At 47.2% G+C, this 13,288-nt stretch overlaps 1 protein-coding gene across 1 annotated transcript in view; it reads right to left on the bottom strand.

The window, feature by feature from the left end:
* The window catches only part of FSTL4 (follistatin like 4), a 647,263-nt gene that overhangs the window by 613,373 nt on the left and 20,602 nt on the right, over nt 1-13,288 (bottom strand). The window lies entirely within an intron of this gene.

A 13,288-nucleotide genomic window follows, 5' to 3' on the forward strand; every position in this document is an offset into this window, starting at 1 on the left:
TGCACAACCTGAAATAAATCCTTGTTAGATTACACACAGAACTTCATGTTTCTAAGGCATGAAATATGAAATCCTCAACTGAGGCTTTATTTTGTAATATAGTCAAATATTTTATTTTTCCCCAGAATTTAAACTTCTATTAAAGTTGTCACTCCAAACTAGAATGCATCTTTTAAGACATAGTACATCTCTAACAGAACACAACATGTGGCTTTTCTAAGTAGCCAGGGTGCTGAGAGTTCGTGGAGCCCTCGGGGCTAGACTCTGGGAGGACAGACAGAGGAGGGGAGCGTCCCGGGACAGAGCAGGCTCAAAAGAATGAAGCCATGTTGTTCAATCTGGGGAACATCTGGTGAAGCTCAATCTCCAGTCCTGATAGTCCAAGTCAATTAACTGCTACCAGATATGACTCTCGTCATCTTGTCCTCCAACCCACCCACACTTGAGGGCTAGTGTGAAGCAGGAACCAAGGAGAACACCTGCAGCTGGAAGTCCAGATGTTAAGGGACTTCGGTGTGAACTTCGCAGTATTAAAAATAAAATCAAAAAATTAAAGAGAAAAGTTAAGTATGCTATCTTGGCTTGTTTCCTTCCGGATGACTTTGAAACCCTGATAGTGAAACTGAGCCTTCTGAAACGTTTTCCCTCGCATCTCCCCCAAAGTCAGTGAAAGAGGACATCCAGGAACAAGCCAGCTGGAATTGTACTCAGCTGCCCCTCCATGCCTCTGTGCTGGAGGAGAAGATGGAAAAACCCAGAGCCAGCCTGACAACCCAAACACCACAAGGGGCAAACGTACCTTTCACTCACTCCCCACCCCTCCCCCCACCCCTCCCCCACCCCTGCACACAAACGAAACACAACTGAACCTGGAAAACAGAACAGAAAAAGGAATTCAGTGAACCACCAGGACTGTTTGGTCCACAGGACGTGTGGTCACTAGCAGCTCAATCTGCTCACTTCAAGGGCAGTTCTTTTGGACAGGTTGTGTGAACTTGAGTATAAGGGCCACAGAGGAGAGAGCCGTTTCCTAGTGGTAGGTATAATAAGATGACCTCAGGCCAGGTGCGGTGGTTCATGCCTGTAATCCTAGCACCTTGGGAGGCCAAGGTGGGCACATCACTTGAGGTCAGGAGTTCGAGACCAGCCTGGCCAACATGGTGAAACCCCATCTCTACTAAAAATACAAAAAATTATCCAGGCATGGTGACGCACACCTATAATCCCAGCTACTCAGGAGGCCGAGGCAGGAGAATTGCTTGAACCCAGGAAGTGGAGGTTGCAGTGAGCGGAGATTACACCACTGTACTCCAGCCTGGGTGACAGAGGGAGCCATGTCTCCAAAAAAAAATAAAAGACTTCAGAGGGTAACATAGATGCTGAAGGTGGTGTGGCCAACAGAGGAGTGCAGGAGTATCTCGTGCTATCCCCAAAACGTTCAGTCTGGTGTGTCCTGGCATCCCCTCCTGGGCCTGCACCCTACTTTCAGTAGAATTGGTCTCAATGAACAAGATCTGGTTTCAAAAGCTCCAAGAAATAAAGTCTCCCCCAAGTCAGGATAGCACCAAAAATGGAAAAAAGAAAAAATAAAACAAAAAGAAAAAAAGAATGTTGTGTAGAAATAAATCCCAAACTACCATGTGCCAGATGAGACCAGTTCACAGAGACAGAAGGAAGGAGTAGGGACCAGTGTGAGGACTATACCCGAAGAAGCCAATGCCACGCATCCCACAGCTGTCAGTGGCTGCACGGAAAATGGAAGTTACAACTTCTGCCTCTGTGTGAGGTCTTCCCAGCCTAATAGTCCAGATCGGGAGGACATCACTGCCTTCCAACCAGTCCAGAGGCATTAATCGAGCACCTGCTATTTTCCAGGCCTGGTGCGGGGGTCTGGGAATAATATCAAGACTCACAAAAACAGACCGAGGCTGCCCTCAAGGCATTCTGGCTCAGCGGGGGATACATTCAGTACACAATTACACGAAGAGGAGCAATGCACTGATAGGCAGGACAGGTGCTTCAAGGCTGTCAGGCTCTTTCAAACGGTACCACATGTGCCACAGACTCAGCTCATTCTTGAGAGCAGGGAGAGCCTGGGAATGACACCTAAGGACCTCCTCTGCATAAAACCTGTCCATGCAGGTCTTCTGGCTTTTGAGGATATGACTCCCAGGGCCATCACTACTAGGGTTGCCCCTTACAAATGACACCCTGAGGCTGGCTCAGAACCTCCAGGCTCTGAGAATCCTCCAGTTCTTCTCACACAGCCTTCCCAGGAGCCTGTGTCCAGCTCTCCAGACATGATGGCTACAGGATTTGTATTTCGAAAATTCAGTTGCCTTTCCCATTGCCTCATGCCAGATTAATCAACCTCAAATACCACCTTTATTTCATCATTCTGAAACTGCATTGTTGTCTGTGGTAATACCCAAGGTCCATTGTCTCATGCCAAGAAAATTAAGGACAGGGACACATACAAGGTGTGTGTTTAGGAGCGGGGGTTTAACAAGCAAAACAAAGAGAAAGGAGAATAGCTGTCTCTCCTGCGAGAGAGAAAGGGGCCCCTGAGTGGGAATTCTGGCCCACAGTGGAGTGCACCAGATTTTATGGACAGACTTGAGGAGGTGGTGTCTGATTTACATAGGGCCCAAAGATTGGTTAGACCAGGTGTGACATTTACATAAAATGTGGGGAAACTGACTGCCCCACCTAATCTTATTATGCAAATGGGGTCTTTGCCCGGCCAGTGCCATGTTGCCTGTTCCTTACTGTACATGAGACGGGCAAAGAGAAGGAAGATGCAGCCACTATTTTGAACATGCCTGGTCCCAGGTAGTCTTTTCCTATTGGCACAACTGCTGGCACTCACCTGTGCAAGCTTCCAGCTTGTCTATACTTGCAGCTCGATTTTACAGGCTCCTCTTTGTTAGAAAAGAAAATTATTTGGTGGCTGCTTTTCATTAAAAGGAAAACCTTACCAGGGGCTCCCATACCCTCACTATCTGCCTAAATAATTTCTTAAGTCCCATATCAATTCCACTCCTCAAAAGTGCATTATTTCCAAGCAGGCACTCGTGGGCCTGTCCAGCTCTATTTCCCTTATGCATCGAAACAAAACCTCTACTTCTGATGAAAAAGCAAAAGTTATTGAGTTCTGATATAGACAGCTGTCACACTTACCCTAGACCTCTTCATAATCCATTTCCTTTTCACCACTTCCCCCATGCACTTTGAGCTCACTTCCACCTCAAGGTTTGGTTTCACACCTAGCGGGCCCTCTCATATCTTTATTCTCACTGCCTTTCAAGGCTTGCTCAGGACTTGCCTCTTCCATTCAGCCTTCCTAGATTGCTCTCATAAGTGGGTGTCTAAAATCCTATCCTGAACAAAAGCTCCTTCTGCAGCTTCCTGGGTATACCCTGGGACTCAGCCAGCGGGATTGCTGCCTGAGGCATTCCCAAGAAGCGTGTCTTCCCCACCCAACACTGAGCCTCCTTGGGCCTGGGAATTCCTCAAACACAAATCAGCAAAAGGCCAAAAACTAAGAGTTTATACCTGACGCCACGCAGGGCTAAGGAGTTTTAGATTTTTTCAGGTTTGGCTTCTGTACTTTTAATCAAGTTTACCTTCACCTTTGGTGGCTTCTCTTCCTCTGCTCAGCCTCTAAATATGGGAAGGCCCTAAAGCCTGGGGTTTCCAGGACTCTGCCATTCCCCATCTACCCTCGCACCCCTGGGGAGCCCATCCAGATGTGCAGTTTTAAATGTCACGTCGGTGCCCACAGCTTCCTTGTTTCTATCACAGGCCCAGACCTTTCCCCTGAGCTCTATCCTGGGTCGTAGACTCAAGATCCTCCTCCCCTGTCTTCACTTGGAATGTCTCAACATGTCTGAAACTGCACTCTTAATAACCCTTTTAATTCCCACCTGTTGCAAAATTCATTTCCCCCACCCAGGCCTCTTCACCTCAGTAAAGGACACCACCAGTCAAGTATCCAGTTGCTCGGGATAAACATCTAGGCATCATCCATACGCCTCTCTTTCCCTCACATTCCACAGCCGAATGATCAGCCACTCCAGACAGCTCTACCACCAAAATAAATTTTGAATTCAACCACCTCTTTCCACGTCCACTGCGTCATCCTGGTTCACTCACTACCATCCCTTGCCTGGGAGGACCCTCTTCAGCGGTCTTCCTACTGCCAGGCTCGCATCTCTGTGGTCCATCCTCCACTAAGGGGCCAGAGAGGTCACGTCACTCCCAGATTGAAACCCTACAGGGTTCCCAGAGTCTCAGACTAAAATCAGAACCCCTTACCATGACTACAAGGTCCCGCATGATTTGTCCCGTGACACTTCTCCATCCCCAGTTCCTACCACACCCTTCCTATGGGTCTTCCTTCTGGTTCTCAAACACACCAGGCTTGGTGAAGACTCAGGGCCTTTGCTCCAGCTGATCCCTCTACCTAAAGCATTGATTTTTCACATTTCTGCATGATGGGATTCTTCTTGTCATTCACTCTCAAGTGTCACCTCCTCAGAGAGGCTTTCCTAGACAACCCGGTTTAAACCCACTCAACCCCACGTCATTTTCTACTCCGTGTCTCCACTTTATTTTACATTCATGCCTAAAGGCATCTTGTTCATTTATTTACATACCCATTTATTATCTGTCTCCACTACAGAATATAAGCTCCAGGGGAGGAGGAGCTTACCTGCCTCGTCCACCACTGCATCCTAGTGCTCAGGACAGTGCCTAGCACTTGGGAGGTGCTTAATACATTCATGATTGTTGAGTATTTTCCCAGCTCTATGACATGGGGGCTCGGCTGGTTCCTTCATGGTAGCACTTCTGCTTTGAACAAAGAAAAAACATAAACTGGGCCAAGGTTTCCAAAAGACAGTTCATTGGAAGATAGCTCCCTTTGGGACATCGTGTTAACATTCTGTTGATTGGCTTTCCAGGAAGAACAGACTCTGGCAAAGGAGAGGCTAAGATGGGCCAATGAGTTTCTCAACCACACGCCCACACTCCTCTCCAGAAGTCAGCAGCCTCCTGTCCAGCGCAGGAGAGTCCGCTCTCCTGCAAACTGTCCTATAGAAATGCAAGCCACGCATGTAGCTTGGAATGGTCCTGTGGACACATTTTTAAAAAGAAAAAAAGAAACGTGAAATAAATCTCAATAATACATTTTAACCCAACATATCTCAAATATAATTTTTCATTGCTTCAGACAAATAATAAAATAGCATCATTTCAATCAATATAAAACTTTTATTGAATATTTCACTTTTCTTGGTACCAAGCCTTCAAACACCTGAGTGTTCTTTATACACATTGAACATCTCAATTTGGACTAGTCACATTTTAGAGGCTCAGTAGTTACATGTGGCTAATGGCTGCTATATTGACCTAAAAATAACCAAGCTTCACACATGTAGATTCGAGGAGAGCATAATGTCAAATGTAGGATGCATTTTGTTCTCATATGTTTTGTCTTTTTACACAATGCAGGTTTTCTTGGCATAAGACTAAAACACAAAAGCTGCATTGATTTTTCTTCTTTTCCTCTACGTTTCTGCAATACATTCCTTTGGCTTGCCTTAAATTTGCTGCATGTGTAAATAATGGGCACCAGCCCTTCCCTGCCAAGGAACAGAAGCAGTGTTTCCCCCCCACCCCATGGCATTGCTACCATCAGGCTCCTATATTTCCTGGCTTTGAGTTCACCAAGAGACTATTACAGTTTATTAACTGACTTCAATAGGGATCTGTTTCTAATAGCAGAATTAATGAATCCTATAAACCAGTAGCACAGGGTGAGAGCAACTCCATTGCAAAGATACAATATGCTTATTTGGAAATCTGAGCATGTGTAGGAATCATACACTTTCATATTAGCAAATCTCTCCCCTGACTCCTACAACTAGCTTATTGTACTGGGCTAAACACCATGCAACAGGGGCTGGGAAACCAGGGACTGTCACCAAAAAGGACGGCAACAGCCTGCTGAAGTGAGAACGCAAAACCTGACACTAATACTTCTCAGGCTTGCCTCTTCGGGTGGATCCAATGTGGGAAGAGTGAGAAATTTAACTGAATTTGATGCAGTGAGTTTTTCCTGAGGGCTGGCTGGGTCTTCGTACAAGGATCTGGGGAGGAGAAAGGGAGGAATTGGGCAGGATGTGCATCTTCCGGTTGGAGGTTGCAGGGAAGCCATGTGGAAAGTGAAAAGCGGTCTTCCAGTGCTCACCATAACAAGCACGTTGCTGTCTTGGAAACTGAATCGGGCAGGAGTCCCTGGGTGTGGCTAGAGGGTGTTGGTGGATAATCTGTATTCCATGCCAATGTCCCTGGCACACCATAGCAGAGAGTGACACCACCCAGCCCAGGAGCTAGGTCACACTAGAAAAAAGATGATGGAGAAAAACACAAGCGATGGCTGCAGACTTCCTTCTCCTCCTTTCTTTTGATGTTCTGGAGAGAAAAGGTTCAGCTGACTTAGTGGACCGAACAGTTAATCTTGCCCTCACAATAAAAATAAGGGCCAGAGAAGGCGCAGACAGTGAAAAGCAGCATTAAAGGCAAGCAGTAAACCAAGCAACTATGTCGAGAGCGGAAGTCTGTCCAGTCAGCAAGCAGGGATCAGAGGGTGGCCACCATCAGTGTCGTTTTGAAACAAATTGCAGCAATGAGAAAGATAGTTTAAAATTATCTGGAAAATGGAGTAAGAAACCTCAGTGATGAGAAATAACTAGAGTATAGTAAGGGAAATTCTAAACTGTGCCCTAAGTTTTCTATTTTCTTACATTTTGCTCCAATTTGTTTCCCCTCATACTGCACACATGTATGTGAGCTACGTGGCTTGTTCCAGGGGCTTCTCAAATCCGGCTCACGTCAGAACCAAACCCAGGGCCTCACCACAGAACAACTGAATCCAAATCTCAGTGCGAGAGGTCTGGGTATCAATACGTGATTTTGAGGTGCGGCCAGGGTTGAAAACCACCACTCTAGGATAAGACTCGTGGCCTAAAAGGACAGAGATGTGGATACTGATCCTCTAATGGAGAAGATTCTAACAGGTCAGGCTGCTCTTGGAGTCATCAATATGGCGAAAGAGTAAGCTCCTGTAGCTGGAAGGGATCTCGCAGGGAGTGACTACAGCAGAGGAGATTCTTGAACTATTTGGCTAAAGTAGCTTCCAAATCTTAGATATCAAGAGAATTAAAAATCAAAGGCTTCCTGATGATTTTTCTGGGAAGGGTACAGTTTCCATTTCCTAACTCAGGACCTGAGATCTTGAGAATGCCTCCTGCCTGATCTGTGTTTGAGAGGTGGCCTGAGAGATTCACCCTGGGTAAAAAGCCTGACGCGTTCTGAACTATTTCCATGGTTTATGGGAGCAATGGAACAGAATGCTTGAAATACGACTGTCCTCAGAAATGTAAGATGTGGTGTTGTGGTAAGGGTAATTGGCTGGCTCATGTGCCAGGGTTGGTACACTGGAGATCAGAATTACCTGGGGGAATCTGGTTTTAAAATACACATCCCCAGGCCCTTCCTCCAAATCTACTAAAGCAGAATATTAGGGGTATGGTTTGGGCTCGTATTTTTAAATATTTTCCCAGGTGTTTCTGGCACAAAGTCAGGTCTGAAAACATTTAGTGTATAGTCTTCTCTGATCCACAGGTGGGAAAGCTTAGGTGACTGGCCCGCACAACAACATCCTAAAAGCTCTGTCTTCTTGATACAAGTACCCAGAATTGTACGAAGGGCCCCAAAAGGAAGTCCAGACTCCTGTAGGGTTGACCAGGCAATCCCATGCATTATAGAGACCAACAAAGACACTCCAGCCTGACATTTACAAAGACCTGGAGAATCATTTAAAGGAAAACATAATGACATATCTATTATACAATACAGAGGAAGACAAGAAAGACAGAGTTAAGCGGGCTCTGGGCAGCCAGGGAAGGTTCCTTAGACCTTACAGAACAAGTAGGATCTTCAATCATGGACAGGAGGCCTGAGCAAAGTAGCCAAAGACTAAGGGGCCGTACTGAGCACCTTGGAAGCTGACCTATCTGAAGGCGAGGATGCTTGTGAGGCAAGTGGGCTCCCTGCGGTGAGGGCACATGGTAGAGTGGAGGCCTTGCTCTCCGGGCTGCTGGAGCTACTCCAAATACGTGGTTCCCAGTTCCGGGTCTCCAGGACCACCTGGGAAAAGGCAGGGCCTGAGAGTGTGGAGTCAGGTGGGCAGTCTACACTGCCCAGGTGACCTGCTTAGGATGCAGGTTGTCTCTGCTGATTCGGATCCTTCCAAAGTTTGCACAGTCTTGGTTTGCTCAGCACAACTCTTCCCTCCTAGAGAAGAAAAGCCCAGGGAAAGCCATTTACAATAGAGATGCTGACCTGGCACTCCACAGGAGCCTGAAGGATGGCACATCGATCGGCTCCCAGGCCCTGCAACTCCCAGATAACCCCCGGGCAAGGCCAACACCACCAATCCCCACTGGACTGTCTAAGCAAGTGCTGAGAGGTTTGGCCATTGAGCAGCAGATAAAATACTGTAGCTCTCCAAACCCCACGAGTGTCATTCTGAGGGGAAAATAACATTATAGGTTTGTGTTAGGTCATTGGCTAATTAGGTGAAATGAATAAGTAGATTTTAAAAGCCACACTGCCAGCAACTCTTCAGACAGAGGCACCGACCCTTGCTCTCTTACCTGAGCTCTGGAGACTTGGGGGAAAAGCCATGGCACCAGGTGGCCACAGGGAGGGCCTAGCCTCTGGTGCTTAGCTGAAGCTCTGAACCAAACTGGGAGGAAGTGACAGGGAGATCAGGGGTGTAAAGACTGCTGTACTCCAGGCAGCCCCCATTCAAGCCTCCCATGGCTCCTTGCTGCCCACAGATACCCAGGCCCAGGCCCACTGCCTCACTTGCCCTTCCCAGTGGCATCCCCAACACTCCTGGGCCAACCTGAGAAAGCAACACACACATCTAGAAACAAACCCTCATGTTGTGTTGATGTTCACTATCCCACTGTGTTAACCTTTTCACTTCTATTGTTATCTTTTTAAATCCTTGCGACAGCCCTCTGAAGCTGAGTCTATTATCATCCCCATTTTACGGATGCAAACACAGAGGCTCAGGTCACACTGCAAGTAAGGAGTGGAGCCAGGGTGTGCAAACCTTGTCTTGTCTGACTCCAGGGCCATGCACTTCTTATAACTAATGGGAGTTCCACTGTATCAGTCACAGTCCGGTCAGGGAAACAGAAACCATGCTAGGTCCTTCAAATAGAGGAGTTTTCGCACAGTGAATTGCTTACCAGGTGCTGTGACAGTAAGAAGGAAGATAGGGTGACCAAAGATTAGGTAATGCAGGAAGCCAATATCTCCCCAAGGGCTGAGAGTCACAAAGACAAGAGAAAACATGACCTAGACCTGAAGTCTAAGAGGACCGGCTTCTGTCCCAGGAGCTGAGAGCATGGAGGAAGGACCACAGCTGCCCCTGCCTCAGAGACACCCCTAGAAGAAGACAACGAGCAAGAGAATGAGGAAGAAGGAAGGCTCCTCTCTCTTCCAGCCCTCTGATCTCCCGTGGGCAGAACTTGACAGGGAGCCAACTGGAAAGGGAGCCCAGAAAATGCAGTTTGTGGGTGTTCTGGCCCAGAAACACAGAGTATGGAGGGGCAGGTGAAAGCTGGGACAGAGAATAAAGAAACAGCATGACCTGGCACAGTACTAAGTGCTTTCCATACCTTAAGTCACATCATCCTCCTAATAACCTATGATGCCAGCAAAAATAGTGGCCCCATTTTAGAGATAAAGAAAATGAATCTTGAGAATACACATGACATGTTCAAGGTCATCCAGTAGAATCTGGATTCAAACCCATATCTGCCTGGCTCCTAAGCCCAGGAAACTGGGGGTAAACATGGCAACCTCGTCCAAGAGAACTTCGATCCAAGAATCTCATGGCATGTGGCCCACCTGAATGACTCTCCTTCCACGTGGTGCAGTCCTGTCACACTTTAGGGAACGTGAGCATGGGGGTGAATCACATCTGACCTTCTCACAGCCCTCAGCATGCTCCAGGTCCCAGAAATTCTGACAGCAGCAGCAAGAGTCAACAACGGGCTGTGGATTAACAGCATTTACTCCGCAAGGAGCTGCCAGGACTGGGAACACACAGCATGGCCATGCAGGGGCTGTTGGCCAGAGAGGCAGCCCCATCACAGAGCCCAGCTGCAGGCCAGTACTGAAGGCCTGGGGCTTGCTGCTTTGGGCCACTCCCAATTTCATACACATCCCAAACTCCACTAGCTCTGCGTGCTGCCTCCTTGCTGGATCCAGTTACTGGAGAGGGGAGCCGGCTCTGTCACTGGGGAACTTAACAAGGCTAATTCCACTGAAACCTCCATTAACTTTACTACTTCCGTGTAAGTGTTTCATTGTAAATAATGATTCCGCACCACAGAAACACACTGCCAGAATCTCCCGGCGGACATAAAATTAAATCCAGCCCCCACAGCCTACTCACGACATGCACTGTGATAGCTGCATAATCTTCCAAACCACAGAGGGCTGCAAGCGCTTTCCACCAATTTCAGGGGAGGCTTGACTTTAATCTGCCCTAATGAACAGATCTATGCACCCCGACACCTTCCCCTGCTTCACACCAAATCTCCTCTCAATTCAGATTCCTTTTCTAGGACGAATTGTACCACAGTTCTGAGCACAAAAGAACCTCACTCGTCTCAGACAAGGACTTGGCTTAAAGCCCCCCACCCAGCCTTTCTCTTCCAACAAAGTCCAGCAAAAGATGTTTTAGAAGATATTATATATATACACACACACACACATATATATGTATACATACACACACACACACACACACACACACACACAACTTCCAGGAAGAACAGCAGAATTTCTAGACCCAAGGAGATCCGCCCAGCTCTCCACCCACGTGCCCAACCCCCACACACATAGCTTCCCCAATCCTTTCTCAATGCTGGGTCAGAATCTGCTGTTTCGCTGCCTCACGTTTGCATGGAGCACCTCCCTCCAACCCTGGAGAGAGACTGCACAAAGTTCAGCTAAAATAAGAACCACCTAGAACAAGAGAGTGAAGTCAACTTCACTTTGAAAATAAACAGGCATGCCCTCTGTCTCTCCCAGCCTGGGCAGGGGACAGGAACGGCTTTTGGGTGCAGGACCCTTGGGAGGAAGCCTTTCCTTCTGAGTTTTTAGATACAGGTTTCAGGGATGCCCGGACCACCAAACCTCTGTCAGCTCCCTGCTCCCACCCTGCTCCTCTACTCTGCTCAGTGGCTGAGAAGCACAGGGTGTCATTGCTGAGCTCTCAGGAGCCTCTCTGACCTCCTGGAACCCACACCAGGCTCTTCACCCTCTCTGCGTAAGGACACTCAGCCCGAGGGGCGCATTGAACTGCAGGCTATAATTTAAGTGTCTGTTTGTGTGCTCTTCACTTGCTAAACTCCTAGCACTGTTGGAGTCGCAGGTAGGTTTAGGTGACCCGAGAAATTCACAATACATCCACAGATCAAGATGAAACCGGGCTGCCCATGCATTGTTCCAGATGACACCTCCTGTTTCCACATTCAAATTTCCAATTCTGATTTTAAAGAAGAAAAGCAATAGTTGGTTTATCAAAAACTAAAATCCTGAATGAAGCCTTGCACATGAAGAATATTCAGGCTGAGGGACCTCCACATCAACTGCTCCTGGCCTGCACCTCCTTGTTCACCAAATGACAGCGTGGCAGCCACCCTCGCTGCCCTTGGAGATGGGCTGCTGCGTTTGATCCTCACGGCAGCCCCGTCAGGCATTCGCTTCGGCTCCATTCTTCACTTGAGGAGGTGGCCACTCCTAGGCACGCTGACTTGCTCAAGGTCACACAACTATAGAAAACGGCAGAAGGAAGACTCAAACTTGGGTCTTCTTGCTCCAAATCCTCTTCCCAGCATGGCACCACGCAGGTTCTGCAGTGCCTCGTGTCGGCAGGCCTGAGGGGTTGCAGTCGCAGAAGCCTGTGTCCTCCAGGGCCCCTTCCCACCAACACCTCCTCCCCCAGAAGTCCTTCCCCACGGAGCGGCCCGGCTTGTCCGGGCCGGCTGGGAGAGCCCAGCTGTCAGGCTGCATTTCTCTCCACGTACTTCTGCTTCCCTCATGACCTCAGTTTCAACAAGATGTGCCTTTAAATTAGATCCCAGAAGGAACTTCAAGGCAAATTCCCACGTCTGTGACGTTTATGGAACTTGTCATTGTTTATGCTATTATAGTGCCATCAGCTGCGAGGGCACATTCTTCCTGGTTACAACATTGTTTTTCTTCCCTTTGGGAGGGAAGCACCCTTGAAACCAGAGGTTTGTCTGGTACCGGCATAACCTCCTCATTCCCTACTCCACTTATGTATATTTTTCTCTGTGGATCATGTACATGGTCTTTCAATTTCATGTCTGTGATTTATACATTACAGTGTTTGCTATCCTCTGTACAACAGAGAGAAAATAGTTACTTTACAGGAAGAACAATGAGACAGGCTTCCAACTCTACAACATTCGGCAAACCCAAAGCCAAGTGCAGCTTGAGCTTTTGTAAGTGCTGGAATTTAGGCTTCGTGTTTCACTTTCTCTTGTAGGCAACTAAAGAGCAGAAACCAACTCTTTGTGGCCAGCCCTGAGCTAGGGACCAAGGAGGAACCAAGACATGTAATATCTTATATCCCCTCCCTGGGGACTTCTCAACTTGTTGGAGGGAAAAAAGATTCATTAAACTATTAGAAAACAATGCAATGTATGTTTTTGATAGTGTGTTCTAATAAATAAGCTGCTATTTTCAGAAAAGGCTGGTAATAGGAAATGTTTAAGATTTGAAGGGAAGTTACAAGAGAAAACATTGATTGTGTTTGTAAACTATACATTTTCTGAAAACTTGTTTTAATGTATCTCTTTAAAAGCTTAATACAAACTATATCATAGGCTGTTGCCAAACTTTGAAAAGTTCACAAGGAGGTAAGGAAAGAAAGAAATTATTAAATTGTAAAAATACTGATTAAAGGAAGAAGACCCTTACTTTAGAAAAAATAACTTTTTTCTGGTTAGTCACAGAATTTCTTGAGGGCTTCATGCTAACATCATGCCTTCAGCAAAAGGTCATGATTTCTTTCTCATCTTGTTGTTGATAAGCCTGAGCTAAAGACAGACCCTCCCTGGAAATGAGCCATCAAGGACGAGAGAGACAGAAGCTGAATGCAGTAGGA

Source organism: Theropithecus gelada, chromosome 6 (genome assembly GCF_003255815.1).
Source record: "Theropithecus gelada isolate Dixy chromosome 6, Tgel_1.0, whole genome shotgun sequence".
NCBI classification, from domain to species: domain Eukaryota; kingdom Metazoa; phylum Chordata; class Mammalia; order Primates; family Cercopithecidae; genus Theropithecus; species Theropithecus gelada.